The following is a 17,320-nucleotide window of genomic DNA, read 5'->3' as shown; positions in this document are numbered from 1 at the left end:
GATTATTACTTGTACAAGTAGGATGCGCTTTAACAAACGCAACTGCTACTGCTAGCCAGGTAGCCCAGACTCTAACCGAAAGAGTAAGAAGAACGACATATCAAAAAATCAACTGACCTGTAATTCTCTCTCAAACACGTTACTAGCTCCTATACTACTACTCTTCAACTGAGTATAGAAAAATCATTTTCCTGTCAAATAATGAATACAATAATTTGAAGTGGCATCCTACAAATTTTATTTCATTATTATTTGTGTTTCCATCAATGAATTGTAGTTGACATTCAAAAGATGGAGGAGCATTTCAATATTGGAAAGACCTAAAAAAAAACACTTTCTTTATTTATGCTCAGCTACTAAGCCTTTTGATGTGTTTAAAAAAATATTTATTTAAAAATGTTGTCCTGTTCATTAAACAAATACCTCAAAGTTTGTATGGGAAGAAAAATGTATATGGTAATCACATATTTTATTACCTTCACTTTCTACAATATACAATAGTTAAATACAGGGTACACACGTAAATATGTTAACCTGTGAAATAGAGTAGCAGCATTTTGGTTATATTATATCGTCGACAGACCAGCAAATGCCAAATGTAGTTCCAAAGAATATAAAAAAATTGTATATTTTAAACGAGATATCCCCTACAATATTTGACAATTTTCAATTATTTTCTATTGCCAGATAAAGGCAAATATATATTGACCATCGATGTGAGGAAAGTAGGAAAATGTTTTTATTACAACCGTTGCGTTGGTATCAACATGCTGAGAAAATAAAATGAGTCACTTTGTTTATACTGGTTTTATAATGATATAATATTGGTTTTATTTTATTAAATTATTCTTTTCTATGTTAGGCTAAGAACTCATAGACTACAATATGTAAATACTCATTTTGTTTAGATTTCTTTGTTTCTAACATAATGGAGCGCCTCCTCTTCATCTCAGAGGTGTTCTTTGGCTAGGGATGGCCAACCCGCTGCTTGCCTGGGAGAGTTTGGCGGTTTAAAAATTTATCAAACATTTAAAAAAAAATTATTATTGTTCCAATAGTCTATTCTGGAATGCCTGAAAACGCGGAATCCCAACAAAAGTAAAAATAATAATCTAATCTGAAAAAAACATATACGAGCAAATAGTATTGTATTCACTTTTGAGAAATCTGAAAATACAAGCATTTTTGCTGATTTACAAAAGCTTAGTGAAAATTCGAGAAACAAATATCTCACTAAATGACTAAATAGGGAAATTATTAAATACTACAAGTTATTTTATAATAATGATTAATTCTGTTTAAAATGTTAACTCCCAAGTTTTTGGTATTTATTTATATTAATACTAATATAATTTTATCTGTGGCTCGCCGAAATATCAACACAATAACTTATTGTATTATTTGTATACAGATTGGCTTTTTTTTCTATTTTCTTGGCCCGCAAGATCATTTGGGATTGTCACTCCTAGGAGAGATAGATTCAAATATATTAAAAAAATGTGAAGATCAGAATAGAATTGAATATAAAAACATAACCTATAAAAATGCTGATATTTGCAGACGATATAATGTTATAGTAAATTTTAAAAATAGAATCCAAAAATTAATGGATGTCTGATCCTTAGAAATAAGAAAAATGACAAAACTAAAGTTGAAATAATAAATGTAAATCAAAAGAAACCAAATCTGAAGCTAAAACTTCAGGGAGAATAACGACATTAGGATACCTTAGTATGGTACCAATAGAAGACAGAAAACCAGGTAAAAGAACAAATAAATTTACAACAGTACCAACTATAACCTACACAGCAGAATATATGACAATAAAGAGAAAACATATCTTAACCCAATGATAATTGAACATTCGAAAGAAAATTGAAAAATATAGAAATTGGAAAATAATTAAAACAAAAATCAATAAAAATTGAGACAAGATACAGCTGAATTGATATGTATATATTATAAGAATGAAGACATGTACACTACACCATTGAAAACTGAGAAAAAACTTTGGTGAATAGAGCTAATGAAAGAACTAAGAATAAAAATATGAGATCACAGGAAATATACTAACCTCCAAAACACCTTCAAACGGTACAAATTTACATAGTGAATCCATTTTTTGCTCTCATCTATCGTGATAAGGACTTCTCTAATCCATTTTAACCATTTCTTAAGCCAACCGGTCAATTCTTTTTCGGTTTCCTTGTGATATGGAGGTCTTGGAGGAAGTGAACTTGATTTTTACATAGTGAATCCATTTTTTGCTCCTATCTATCGTTTTAATGACTTCTCCAGTCCATTTTAACCATTTCTTAAGTCAGCCGGTCAATTCATTTTCATTGTTCTTGTATTTTGGAGTCTGGAAGGAAATTAATCGAAGGAAACCAACTCTCGACCTCAGAGCGCACTAGAAGAAAATTGGCTCAACATTACAAAAGAAACCATATCGAACTTGATTCAGCTAATGTCTAATCATATGAGAAATATTAGTATAGAAATTACCCATTATTGAAAATTAAGTGATATATTAGATAATAGTTAATACGCCATCATTGTTACGATAATAAAACGAGTTAATTTGTATTATTAGTAAGAACATTTAATTTTTTTTATTTGATGCCTATTTGAAGTCAAATATTACCAAAGGAACTATTTTTATGACAAATGCAGAGGAAGCTACTTCCTATTTCACAAAGGTGTGAGCACTTTCATAAATATATTTTTAGTGGAACTGTGATTTTTGAAAGTAATGAAAAGACTTTAACAATTTTTCTAAGAATCATAAGAATAAACCCATCTAGAACTTCAAATATTAGGTTAAATTTGGAACAGTACCATATTATGATATCTTTATTGAATTGAAAATTGGGTAATAAACTTTTTCTTGCAGATGCACTATCAATATCGTTTAACACAGACTTAAATTATTTAATATTGGTACATCAGAAAAATGTAAAAGTAATGCCGATAACACCACAGGATTAAGTAATATGGAAAAGTTGTTTATTTCAAAATATATTGAGAGACCTGCCTCGTGAAATAAAAGAGCATATTATTATAAAATTTCCGAAAGCCTGAGTCCCTCCGTTCTATCTATGAAACTGAGTTTATGCATCATTTTATTAATAAAAAATCAAAAATTATGGATCTTTAAGCATGAGGTGTTCAGACGAAGTTATCTAAAATCTAAGCAGATGGCAGGAAAAAAAGCTACAAGCTTGTTTTTGGGAGAAACTTCAAATTTCTTCACACTCACCTCTCAAACTTTTCAAATAGAAATCAAACATAACATGAAAATAAAAACTCTCATCTTTACAAGAGATGATCACAAATGCTCGGTTTTGGTTAGTTTCCCGGTGTAAAAAAGATCCTTTATTAGGCCCCACAAATAAAAATCTAGGCAAGTTAGGTCTAAAGATCTGTATGGCCAAATAAATAAACTTGTCCTATCCACCTATCAGGAAAAGTTTGATCTAAAAAATGCACAACTTATATGGAATAATATGCCGGGCAATCATCAGATTGTAAGAACATGTCACTACAAATGACTAAATAAGGGCATATTTTCTAAAAGAAAAGACACAATTCGTTTTTTCACAAGTATAAATATTTTTCTTAATTAACTATCTCATTCAAAAAACTGGCCCAATTATTTGTCCGCCTAGAAACCCACGCCATTCATTTACAGACCAACGACCCTGATGTTGGATTTCCCGCATCCAATGGGGATTCGTTTGGAACCAGTAGTGTTGTTAATTGTTAGATTTATTACCTAGTTTATTTAATGATACGTTTTCATTGTTAGTAATATTAGCTTCACTTTTAGATAGCGCCATTCATCGGCAAATCTAAGATTATTATAAGAACAGTTTAAATGACTGCAGGTAAGCCAATGTAAGAACTTTCCATACATTCTAATTTTGTTTTTATAAAGATTATAATAAGAATGAGTATTAGTTTTAGACTGATAGGTCTACTACTCTATTTTCTATGAAAAAGTATAATTTTCCTTCGATTTGAAGAGTTTCATAATAATTGCTATGATTTTTCTTTCAGCCCACAACATATTTAATACTGATTTTAACATACCACCTCTGGGATCACTGAACATACCTTCTCAATATATATTCACCCATGTATCTAAAAGTATGACATCGAATCCAATAAAGGTATATTCATAAAGATTGTATAATCTAATACATAAAATTCTCGTGTAGTCGTATTTGTTGCCAAACTCCTCCAAATTAACTGGATCGATTTTCGTGATTTTTTATGTGAATATAGTGTAAGTCCAAGAATCGGCCAACATCTATTTTTCATATCTCTATATGTTAAGGGTCGCTCACACCAAAATAATACCTAAGAAAATATTTCAAAGAAATAATGTTTATGGCAAAACAACTTTTGACGGGTCAGCTAATATTTATTATAATAATTAGATAGAAGGGTGAATGCTCAATACATTCTTGTATAAAGTATATTACATTTATGTAATTTTGATGACCTATATATTTTGTAAAATATGTATTAGAATGGTCAAAAACTTGAATTGATGTTTCCCAAAAATGGGTCATAACATGAATTTGAATATAATAACAGAACCAATTTTTGAAAATATTTTCTAATTTACAAATTTATGGTAAAATTCAACTAATTTGTTTTTTGTGCCATACTTAAAAAACCGACTCGACAATTGCATCTTAGATAAGAACTTTAGTTGCTTAAAATAGAGTTTTGGATTAAGGCAAAGTTAAAATAACATCTAATATCTGTTATTAGCAATTGACAGAAAAGTTTCTGGACATTCCAAATTTTCATGAAAATACTCCCCAAAAAATCGAAGAATACTTGGAGAAAATAATAAAATGTATTACACTCACCATTTGTACTGAAGCTATACAAATAATTATTTGCAGCTTTCTTACTACATATTGAATAAAAGGAGATTAGTAAGATTATCAAGTCATATCGATCCATCCAAAGAGCAAATACTCATTGCGATTAATCTTGTTTTCTACTATTTGCATTTTAACATCTTAGTTGGCAAATCTGTGTCAAGTTACTACTTCAACCTAAAAACAAGAAAACACTTCTTCAGTTAAACGACACAAAATGTATAGTTTGCTTATTACTGGGTATTGTGATAAAGCAAGAAAATTTTTTTCTTTAGTAATAATTTAATTTCCACTGCTGCATTCACTGCATTCAGTTGAAGTTAGAGGCCTTTTCCTGTTCTCTTTCTTCCCTCAAAATAAAAAAAATTATACATTACATTTAATAATTCAACAGAAAAACATTTTCACACATATGTTTTTTTGGAAAAGATCACTTTTTATTTGTATCAATATTTCTGCGCCTACAAAAATGAGGCTTTTGTGATTTAAATAAATCCAAAATATAATGTTAAATTATAGAAAAAATCAGCTTTTCGCCACAAAAATTCACACAAATACGAATCTAGCATATTCCGATATTTTACTAATTTGTACTTGTACCTTATCTTTGCTCTTTATGTATGTGCTCCAGTTTCCTTATTAACAGTGAAGTGTATAAAATTCATCTTCTACTTTTGTAGTTTTGGTATTGGAATTCCACACATCAGACATAATAGTAGTTCCGGGTTCTAAGTACTGGCCAATAATATAAAGCCACACTTTTTTTCTCCTGAAAGGCACGGCAAACAAAAACATTTCCCATCCTCTTGACAAATTCCCACAAACACCTAGTGATGCGTCCTCAATTGTATATCGTTTGTGAATAAACAGGACTCATCAATTTATATGGTTTTTTTGGGTTCTTGCAACAATTCCCTAAAATAATTTTTCCATTCGGTTACCTCATCATTACTTGACCCTAATTCTTTCGTACCCTATTTCTCTTGTGGCCATGCATGTATCAATAATGCTAGGGTTTCATAATAATGTACTGCATTCCAACCAAGTCCCCATTCTCATAAGTTTCTCGAATTGGCAACTTCTCTTCTTGTACACCCACCGAACTTAATTATTACTATAAATAGTACGCATCACTTGTTTCTGCTGTTTCCTTTTGAAATAATAAATTTTTTTAAATTCTGCTGTTTCCTTTTGGAATAATACACTTTTTTTAAAAATTCTACTGCATTTTTTCGACACTACTTTTTTCAATGAAAAAGTATATAACTAATATTTTCAAATTGACTATCAGAACCACTCTATGATAATACTGAGATAAAATACCATTTCAAAATCCAATCACATACGTTTGTAAATATTACGTCACCTAATAGATTCACACAATAAACATCAGCTACAACAACATGTAATAAGGAAAGCCTAAATAAATACAATTGATAAATTAAGCTAATACCATATCTATTAAGGAATTGCAAAATCTCTCATATTCATTAAATCATTCCACAATTTTCTACAAGAAATATTCAATACTGAGAAAGATTTCAAATGTAATTTTAAATCAACAAAAACAGAAAAGAGAACATCAGCTTAATGAGATCTATATACCATTACTATCAATCACCTTACTGACAATGTAAGTGATATATGTATGTTATAATTTATTAACCAAGCTAAAGAATAATATTATAGAGTACAACGTAACTATAGTGAATTGTGAATACAACAATACATTATACTACCCTCATATTTCTTCACTATACTGAATAAATAAATAGCCACCTTTATATTGCCCTTCTCTTTTGTGTTTTTTTATATTTCACCTATTTATCCATTTTGGTGGACATTAAATATTATATAAAATTAGTTGAAAATAAGTTGATAATTATATTGAACTATAAAGTTTACTTCGGTTTAAATTCATCAAACTATCAATTTTCACAAGAAGTAGAGATAACATTTATAACACTGTTACATTAACAGTTTAAAGGCAATGATTCACTTAATTAATATGTTCATTATTTTTGCAATTTGAGTACCTACTTACATTATTTCATAAAATGTAAACATGTTTTCTAGAAGCAATATTGAGGTATTATAAGCTAGCAGAAAAGAATTGATTACATTATTAAAATATAATAATATGAAAAGGTATTCATGGTGTTTTAATGATCACAACTGTTGCAATTAAAAAATGTGCTAGTTTGGTTACATACACTACGCCACTCACTTCCCTGATTGCCTTAACAGACAGTAGAACACAAGTGTAAAAACCAGCAATAGTATCCAAATCCCCAGCCATACTGAAAACAGCTGCTGAAAGAACCTTTTTCATTTCATATATCAATTGGATGTAGATTGTTTTCCATCAGTTATATAAACAGATTTAAATTGATAATACAATATGGGCTAATCTAATACAACTCCAGAAAATAATGTTTTTATTCCTCAATTTTTCATTTTATTTATTAGGAGTTATTTGAAGGTTCACAAAGAAACTGATTTACAATACACCTTCAAGTTAGCATCCCTATCACAATTAACAACAACTTTTTTGTCACTATTGAACAATAAATATCCAATTATAATTGTTTATTTATAAATTATTTTAATTTTCTCTTTGATAGCCTATTTTTCATTTAATTCTCAATTTTATTAGCAAACACCAACTAACCTATCTTCATTTTACTCACATCATGAGGATACTAAATATAGGAAGGTTTACCTGTTTTATTCTGGTTATCCGCATATGTTCTGAAGCTTCTTCCTACTACCTTTCACTAATTCATAATGTTGGTGTTATTTGGATGCTAATATTTTTAAACTCTGTGGCTTTCTTCAGCTTCATAATTTTAACCATTTTTACTTTGAAAGTACAAACTTCATTCCTGTATTTTGCATACAAGTCAATCAACTGTTTCATGTTGTTTCGTTGTTTATTGTTCAATTTCTTTTTTTTTATATGTTTTATTAAAACTATATTTATTTACTAGTAGTTTTATTTATTAGCACTTTCATTATCAGGTTTTCATGCTAACATATTTTTTTTTACTGTGCTATCTTCTTCTTTTTTATATCTCTCGACAGGACTAGGGATATTCGATATAAATCGATGCATCGAAAACATTATAAATTTTTTTAAGCATGTTTTTAGAGATATTCATTCATACTTCTCTGCAAAACTATTTGACTGGTGATAAAAAAGGATAGAAAACTCCAAATAAAAATTCCATGATTTAGTAAAATTTCTAAATTCTATACTGTTATAGGGAACATTATCAGCATAGAAGATATCAGGAACACCAAATTTAGAAAACAAAACCTTACAATGCTTGATCATAGTAAAAGCTGTTTTATTTTGGGTTGGAAAAACTTTCAACCAATGAGAGTAGCTGTCAACAATTAACAAATAGCTTTTGGACTGGTAATCAAAAAAGTCGGAAAATAATATTTGCCACGGTCTTTGGTGGCGTCCATAAGTTACATGAGGTGTTCAAAGGAGGAGGGGGTCAAGTTAAATCTTTCCAGATCTCACTTGGGGAGAGGGGGGTTTCAACAAATAGAGAACCATGTAAAATTGTGTGAAAGTAAAGTTAAATTGAAGTAAGAAATTTTTCTAGAATAAAAATATATGCGAAATTTTACACAATGGTGTTTGTCGTACTACCCCGAACTCCGCAGAGTAGCACAATAGCTCCCCGATTGTTTATGTGCTTTCGACCAGCCGTATCGATACGCGCGATCGATGAATGTCGTAGCGTAAAGACCCGAGTAATAGCGATGCAAGTACAGGTCCTATAACCTGCTTTGTTGATGCCCGCCAATATTTTATTTAACAACTTTTTTGTTACTATTTTAATGATTAAACAAGAGTTTTCAAGAATATTATAATGCTTACGTTAAAAGACACATCTACAAGACAAAGAAATGCTGTCAAGAATAAGTGGTAAAGTTATGGAACACAGCAAAACAAAAGTATCCAAAGAAGATTTGATGAAACATATTCAGCATGAGATTGATCAGCAGCGGAAAAAAAGGTCTCTCTCTCTCTCTCTAAGGTAGGTTAGATACCTCTATTTATTTATGGTATAAATTTAATTTTAATTCATCTAAATGTTCTTGATTTTAGGTATTTTAGGTCCTTTAGCTATTTTAGAGACCTAAAATCAAGAAAATTTAGAAGCATTGATATATCAAAAGGTCTAAGAAATAAGAAATAGGAGAAATTTAATTTTATGTACAATATATTTCAAGATTGTGCTGAGGAGATAAAAATATAGATCTTCTTAGCGGAAAGTTAAAAAAAATGCATAATTTTGTTCTAAACGTCTCTAATTCGTGAATCTTGAGTCTTTATAATGATATATTTATTCAAGGGAAACACTCGGAGCTCTGATAATGTTTCAACACAAGTACTCAAGGTATGTCAAACTTAGAATGCGCGAGTCAAACTGAAATTAACATCCAGATTACTCAACATGAGGAATCAGTGACACGAAATGAACCTCAACTGGCAGGTTAGTGTTTACCTTCTTTTTGTATGTGCGACATTTTCTTTATTTTTTCTTTCCCCTACAGGTGCTACAAAACGGAAAATTCAGCGACGATGAGAGATGAGAAGTTTCGGCAAGAAATTGATAATTTTGAAAAACAGCTCAAACCTAAGGAGAACCAAAGAGTATACTCGATGAAGCATAGAAAAAATAAAAATTATCGAATTGTGTTCTAAAAATCCTGGAGCAGCAAAATCGTTGATACTTCGAGCAAGGTCTAGACGTCCGCGCTTGGAGGAAGAGCAGTCTGAATTGCTGAAAACTATTAGTGATTTAGCTATGTTTAGTGCATCAGCTGAGGAACGGAGTCTCTGTGAAATTGTTCCTAGTGTCCATAGTCTTTCAGAGCTGCTCACTGAAAAACTTATCGAGCTGGGATTTAATATTTCTCGAAGCGCCGCTTACATTCCACTGTTACCTAGACGGGCAGATACGCGCTAGGCTAAGCGCCACGTAGTGACTGTACCGGTGAAGTTGAGTCGTCCCGAAGCAGACCATCATAAAGCGCACCAAGACCAATACTTTTCTGTAGCTTCCATAAGGTCACTAGAAACTGTAGCCTCAATACTTGACCCTGATTCTATATCTTTTTTATCCCAAGATGACAAAGCATGGGTCCCCATAGGATTGACAACAGCAAACAAACAGGCGCCTTTGCTAATGCACGTTGAGTATAAAGTGTCGTTACCAGATCACGACTTTATAATTGCTGCAAGACATAAATTGATCCCGAGTGTCTATGCTTTGTGTGAAGTAAAACCGAATGAGATGGGGCGGCCAGAAGCCGTCTCATATAGTGGACCAACATATATAGCAATCCGAAGTGGTAAGCACTCGTCTTCGACTGCAATTAGTCAAGCTGAAGACTTGGACACTCTCTTAACTCTTCAGCCTTTTGGTAAATTAATGAAAAACGAAGACGATAAAATCAAGCCTGTCCTTATTATTTCGAACGATGGCGGTCCCGATGAGAACCCGCGATATTTGACGCAATATTCATTGGGACTAATGCCCCCGGCAGAAGTGCTTTTAATAGAGTAGAGAGACGCATGGCTCCACTTAGCCGAGAACTATCAGGTGTTGTTCTTCCCCACGACTCTTTTGAGACACATCTTGACTCCACGGTAAAACAATTAATGATGATTTAAAAAAAAGATAACTTCAAAAAAGCAGAAATATGGTCCGCAATGTGCATTGATAGACACAAAGTTATTGCTAATTACATCGACCCAAACGACGACATTTCTAATGTTCCAGATTTTCCAGCTGAAGAATGGTACACCGAGCATTTTAGAGAGAGTCAATATTTACTTCAGGTAAACAAAATTACCATTTTTCTAAAATATTTTTTTAACAAGCATCCATGCCGACAAATGCATCTTTATAAATAATCAAAAATAATTATTATTTTAGGTTGTAAAATGCGATGATCAGCAGTGCTGCAATCCACGTCGGAGTTCTTTACATGATCTTTTTTTATTATCTCCATATCCCATTCAAGTTAATGGACATCCGGCGATTCCGGATCCTGAACAGCATGATGGAAAAACATTTGCAACATTCTTCATTCGCCATTGCCTACCTATTCAACCATTACACACCCTCACAAGCATGCTTTATGATGACCTCTATTGTCCAAGTTTACGTCACGATATAGAAAAGAGATGCTTCAATACATGTGGTATCTATTTCGCATCCATCATCATGCACGAGATGTGCAAACACTTAAATTGCGACCACCGTGTATTGTTTCAAGACCAGCGACTGTGTGCAAGCGACAAAGGTTTGGAGTGGCTCAATCAGAACGAAGTTGAAGGAGCAGATGATTTCATTGAAAATTATTTGAATATGTTGGTTCTAGTAGTCACTCTTGGGAGTACACGAGTCTCCATGGACTGAATTAGAATAATCTCTTATTAATTTACGTTGAAGTATTTATTATTTAATTTCATCACAGTGATTTTAAACTAAGGCAATATTCTCAAATCACAATTGTATACTAGTCTTTAATAAAAGTGATAGAGCAAATTGTTTTTTTTTTGTATTTTTTTTAAATCCAATGAATTTTACAGCCAAAAACACATTATAAAAAATCTCACGTGAGAATGGGGGAGGGGGGTGTAGGTAGTAAAGAAAAATCTTACGAAATCTCATCAGGAGGGTGGGGAGTCGAAAAATCCTAGAAAATGTCTCACGTAATTCATGGACGCCCCCTTTCTGGTGTTTTATGGGGTACAAGAGTCTCTTTTAGGTTAGCTGGCCTATTGAATTGACAAGTTTCACAATTTCTTACATAGTTCTCAATATCTTTAGACATTTTGAGCCATATCACAATTTTACGTGATTGTAACTTACATTTTTACATTCCAAAGTTGGTCAAATGTATTAATTTAAACATACTACTTCTAAGTTTCAGAAGGAACAACAATTTTTATGTTATAAAATAGCAAATTGTCAGAAAAATATTTGTTATGTCTCAAGTTTAAGGAATATTTCAATTCAGAAGTCAACTTTTTATCAGTGTTGGGCTATGAGTTATTCAACAATCATTATTAACAGCATTTTGAAAAACAATTTCCTTTTCTGCAGACATCGGTACAGTTAAAGAGAGTGCATGAACAGTGTATCCTAGTTCTGTATCTAAGGGAGTCTCTGATTTAATATAAGATCAACTTAATGCATCTGCGACATACATCTTAGGACTAGGTAAATATCTTGTGTCTAAAAGTTTTTCAATCGCCGAAACAGCTTGTACATTTTTTTAGAAGGTTGCATTTTATATTGCAGCTTATCAAAGTTAAATTTTATATATTTTAAAGATCATTTCTAATATTTTTTAAATTTAATTACAGATTAAATTGCTTTTCCTTCCAGCTTAGCTAAAATTTCGTCACACCTAGGAATAATATAATGCTCTCGACAAATATATTTGTTATATCAGTTGGAAACTCAACTTTAGAAATTATACTTTTTTGTTCAAAATTATCTAACGTTGATTTTAGTTTTTCATTAGAGGCCAATGTTACCTTCTTTGTGTTTGTATAATCTAATTTCCACATAATCTGAAATTCATCCGAAGCCCTCAAAAATGTTTTTAAAATTTTTATTTACTCCATTTCTTGTTTTTGGCAGTATTATTATCATCTTGGTTTGAACTATACTCCCTCTAGATATCATGTTAAAATGTAAACAATCACTTAACTCCAGTGAAGGCCCTGACTCTAAATCAACTATAAAAAATTCAACATTTTTAAAGTGACTTTTATAAAAACACTCAATTTCAATAGGAAATTATTGTCATGGATGTTGAAATAATTTTATATTTATCAGATCATTAAAATATTTCAAAGGTACAACGCTAGATTCAGCTCCTGTTTCAAGCTTAAACATAATGTCAATTGTCAATATTGTTAACAATAATAGGTTCATACCAGCTATTCTTTTTAATATTTGGCTTATGCTCATTAATAAAAATAGAATTCTCAATACCTGCATTGTCCCTACTTATAATGTCTGAATTCTGAGTTTACATTGCCCAAAACCTGTACTTCTGATGTTAGTTTCTTAACCTCAGCTTCATCTTGTTCATTTGACCAATATTCTTCCTGCCTCCCGTTTTCTGGCTATTTGGAATTAGAATAATTACCTCGTTCTTACCACTTGTTTTGGTGCTGTTTGTCCTTGAAAAAACAAACCTTAGTAAAATGGCCTTTACGTTGACAAATTGCACAAGTTTGATTATAAGAGGGGCATTGTCTAGGTTGATGACTGAAAACACATCTTCCACATTTGCGTAAAAACTTAAGAGCATCAGCTTCTTGTGTTTATTCTGTACCACTTTTTAATAACTCAACATGTTTCATTGTAACTTCAATACTTCTACAATATTGAAGTGTCCTGTCTAATGACATTGATGGTTCTCTTGATAAGTGACTTTGAACCTATTTATCCAGAACACCCAGTGCTATTCTGTCTTTTATCATCCTCTCTGCATAGCTGCTTTTACACTGACCCTTTTCACATACAAACACAAACAAACAGTTTGCTGCTCGAGTCTATATTTTGACCTTCTTTTTGCTGTATGCTGTTAAATTTAATTGTTTTCATACTTACATTTCTTTGGGTAAGAAATGATCATCAAAACAAAATAACACATCATCTAGTTTTGAAGTTTTGGTTGTTTCAAATGTATTATAGATATACAACTAGTGTTTTTTCCTGAAGCTAACAAAAATATTTCAAATATTTGCTTCCATTTGGACCATCCATGTGGCTCCTGTACGTTAAACGCTTCCGGGGACTTGAAGTATCCCATTTTTAACTTCTCGTTTTTTATTATACTTATTGGAGGGAAAATGGCTTATGTCTAACTTTTATTTTTTATTCTTTTTAAGCTCTCGGCGATTTTCGACTACGCTTCTGACACCATGTTTCGTTGTTCATTGTTCAATTGCTTCTTTTATTAAAAATATATTTATTTACTAATAGTTTTATTTATTAGTACTTTCATTATCAGGTTTACTAGCTACTATGTTTTTATCAATGTCCCCTCTTCTTCTTTTTTATCTTTTGACAGGATCAAAACTAAATAACTAAAAATGCATAAAACTTAAAAATATAGCCGATTTTAAACGTGTCAAGTACCTAAAGCAAGTTACCAAATCAAGTAGCTAAATTTAGTTACTTGTATGGTGAAAACAACTTGACTAAACGCCGACTAAACGAGTGTAGACAGGTTGCTTCAGTCTAGTTTATTAGTACAGAGTGAGGGGATTATTTTTATTTGATTTAGTAGCGTGTTAAGATGTCTCGTTAGAGTGAAGCGACAACATTAAAGTTTGTGGAAGAATATTGCGAAAGGCGATGCCTATGAGGCACAGGGGCTGCAATTTATAAAAATTAACAAGCTCGGGATTCGGCGTATAATGAAATTGAGGAGATCGTGGCCATAAAAGGATTCGGAGTGCCTGAAATGAAAAACAAGATACGGGCGTTGAGGTCAACTTAGTCTCAAGAAAAAAAGAAAATAAGCGATTTGATGAAGTCGGGAGCAGGATCGGAAGATATTTATATTCCCAATGTAAAATGTTTCAAGGAAATGGACGCATTTTTACGCAACGTAGAGGAAAATAAAAGACCTGGGTACAAGGATAATCTCCTTATAAGTATATTGTAGCATTTATATTAAAGTACAATAAAAAAATCATCCGCTGCTGCCATGAGACGACACCTTCACCCATAAGGTACTGTCAGATTCGGTTTCGTATTTCTCTTGCATGTCTTGAAGAATGATTACTTCCTAAAGTTCTTACAGACGGCAAATGTACATTAGTCTCATTTCTTCAAATACCTAATCTAATTTGGCCGCTTTGTATATCTTCTTCATCGACAGATCCATTTGGGCAGTGACGGATTAACCCTTAATCAAATTAAGCAATTGCCTATGGCACATATGGGCAACCACCGGCCCGCGGGCCGGATCCGGCCCCGTGTAAGATATGATCCGGCCCGCGAGACATTTTGGAAAAACCCAATTAAAGAAATATTACGCTAAACTAAGTACTTATACTTAGTACTAGTACATATACTTATACTAGTACATATTTTTGAAAGAAAACACTTGTTTGTGCTTTTTATCTTATCCGGCACCGGATATGATATGAATAGACTATAAAAATGTGGAGTTATCAATAGACTAATGAATCCCATAGCCTACACAAGTTTCCTTATGTTTCCTTACTTTACTCACGGGAGTGACGGTGAGGCGGCAAACATCAAAACCTTCGATGTTTGCCGCCTCACTTTTTCATAATCACCGCCACTCGGCTTGCTCAATCAAATTCTTTGAAGTTTGCCGCCTCACGCACGGGCTACACATCAAAAGATTTTATTTGTTGCTTCTCGATTATTCTAAACTAGTTTATTCCAGATTATTCCTTCATTTTGTCTATATAAGCGGATGGATGGCCCGAAAGTTAGTTCAGTTCTATTTGAGCTACCGAGGTGATAACTCAGACAAGCGATATAGTTTGTTATTAAGTTTATTGAACGAAAAGTAAAAAAAAATGATGTCTGGTGGAAAGAACCGAAAAGTAGATACAGAGGGTCGCCAGTTTCAAGAAAAATGGACTGAAGAATTATTTTTTATCTTGCACAATGGTAAGCCTATTTGTTTGCTTTGTAATGAATCCATTTCAGTAATGAAAGAATTCAATATAAAGAGGCATTACTCAACTAAGCATGCTACACAGCACTCACTGACAGGACAATTAAGAGCAGACAAAATCCAGAAGCTTAGAGCAAATATTGAAAAACAGCATAAACAAAGAACACAACTTGATAATGTTGTGAAAGCTAGTTTTATAGTTAGCTCAAAATTGGCAAAGGCATTAAAACCATTTGCCCAAGGAGAATTTATCAAGGAGTGTATGTTAGAAGTTTGCGGTGTTTTGTGTCCTGAAAATAAAAATGAATTTGAAAAAATTAGTTTGTCAAGACGTATAGAAATGATGGCTAATGATATAAAAACAACATTGACTGACCATATGGCTGGTTTTGAATCATTTTTCATAGCATTAGACGAGAGCACCGATTTGTCTGACACAGCTCAACTGGCTATATTTATTCGAGGTATTGATAAGGAGTTCACTGTTACTGAGGAATTGCTAGCTTTACAGCCGCTAAAAGCAACCACTAGAGGAGAGGTATTCACAAGGTATTGGCCTGCCATGGTCAAAATTAATTGAAGTATGCACTGATGGTGCACCTTCTATGGTCGGCTAACGAAAAGGTTTCATCGGAATTTTGAATGAAAAAGCAACAGAATTAAATGTACAAAAAGATGATTTGATAGTCCTTCATTGCATTATCCACCAACAAAACTTGTGTTCTAAGTCCATTCGACTCCACAATTTAATGAATGTGGTAGTAAAAACCATCAATTTTATTGGATCCCGAGGGCTTAACCATCGTCAGTTCAAGACGTTTTTGGATGAAATATCAGCTGAATATAACGACGTAACATATTATTGTGAAGTCAGATGGATGAGCAAAGGAAAAATGTTGAAACGGTTTTACGAGCTTAGAAATGAGATAGCAGACTTTATGAAAATAAAAGATAAGCCACTATCTGAATTGAGTGATTTAGGATTTCTGGTCGATCTTACAGGCTATTTGAATGATTTAAATTTGAAACTTCAAAAACAAGGACAGTTAGTAAATGATTTTGAAAGCGTTTCAGATCAAACTACGCTTGTGGGAGTCACAGATGCAGTCTGGTAACAGTTACCATTTCAACACGCTCTCTGCGTATGAAAATATTGCTTATGCTCAATATGCTGAAGAACTCAAGTTACTGCCGGAACAATTTTCGAACAGATTTAGCGACTTCAAAAACATAGAAGAATGTTTCAATTTATTTGCTACTCCTACAAAATGTAATGTACAAAATGCTCCAATACACTTACAAATGGAGTTAATCGAGATTCAAGAAAACTCACTCCTAAAATCCAAATTTGAAGACGTAGAGTTGTGCGATTTCTACAAAAAATAACTAGAAGAAGACAATTTTCCGCAGCTTAGAAAATTCGCAAGAAGATTGATTTCTGCGTTTGGCAGTACTTATAAATGCGAACAGTTCTTTTCATTGATGAAAGTTAATAAATCAACACATCGTATAAGACTGACTGACGATAATTTGGAAAATTCTTTACGTCTTTGTATCAGTGGAATTCATCCAAATATCGATGGATTAGTTTCCCAAATTCAAGCTCAAGTGTCTCATTGACTTCAGTGTATTTAACTTTTGTAGTTTGTAACAATTGCAAATGTAACTATTTAATTATAATTTCATTTTGTTATTTTAATAAATAC

At 32.2% G+C, this 17,320-nt stretch overlaps 1 long non-coding RNA gene across 6 annotated transcripts; it reads right to left on the bottom strand.

The window, feature by feature from the left end:
- Nucleotides 1–454: 454 nt before the first annotated feature.
- On the bottom strand, nucleotides 455–14,181 carry LOC130449586 (uncharacterized). Of its 6 annotated transcripts, XR_008910473.1 has the most exons (10): nucleotides 14,093–14,149; nucleotides 13,562–14,040; nucleotides 12,938–13,128; nucleotides 5,872–6,048; nucleotides 5,499–5,813; nucleotides 5,136–5,243; nucleotides 4,884–5,075; nucleotides 4,117–4,362; nucleotides 2,075–2,410; nucleotides 455–1,117 (listed from the first exon to the last, which is right to left on the bottom strand). It is a non-coding gene; the product is annotated as an uncharacterized LOC130449586 (long non-coding RNA). The 6 variants fall into 6 exon arrangements; XR_008910469.1 differs by having other exon boundaries at nucleotides 7,621–14,040; XR_008910471.1 differs by having other exon boundaries at nucleotides 5,872–13,128.
- Between the last annotated feature and the right edge of the window lie 3,139 nt (nucleotides 14,182–17,320).

Source organism: Diorhabda sublineata, chromosome 10, assembly GCF_026230105.1.
Source record: "Diorhabda sublineata isolate icDioSubl1.1 chromosome 10, icDioSubl1.1, whole genome shotgun sequence".
NCBI lineage: Eukaryota > Metazoa > Arthropoda > Insecta > Coleoptera > Chrysomelidae > Diorhabda > Diorhabda sublineata.
Note: the sequence above shows the minus strand (reverse complement) of the source record. Positions and strands in the feature narration are given on the sequence as shown.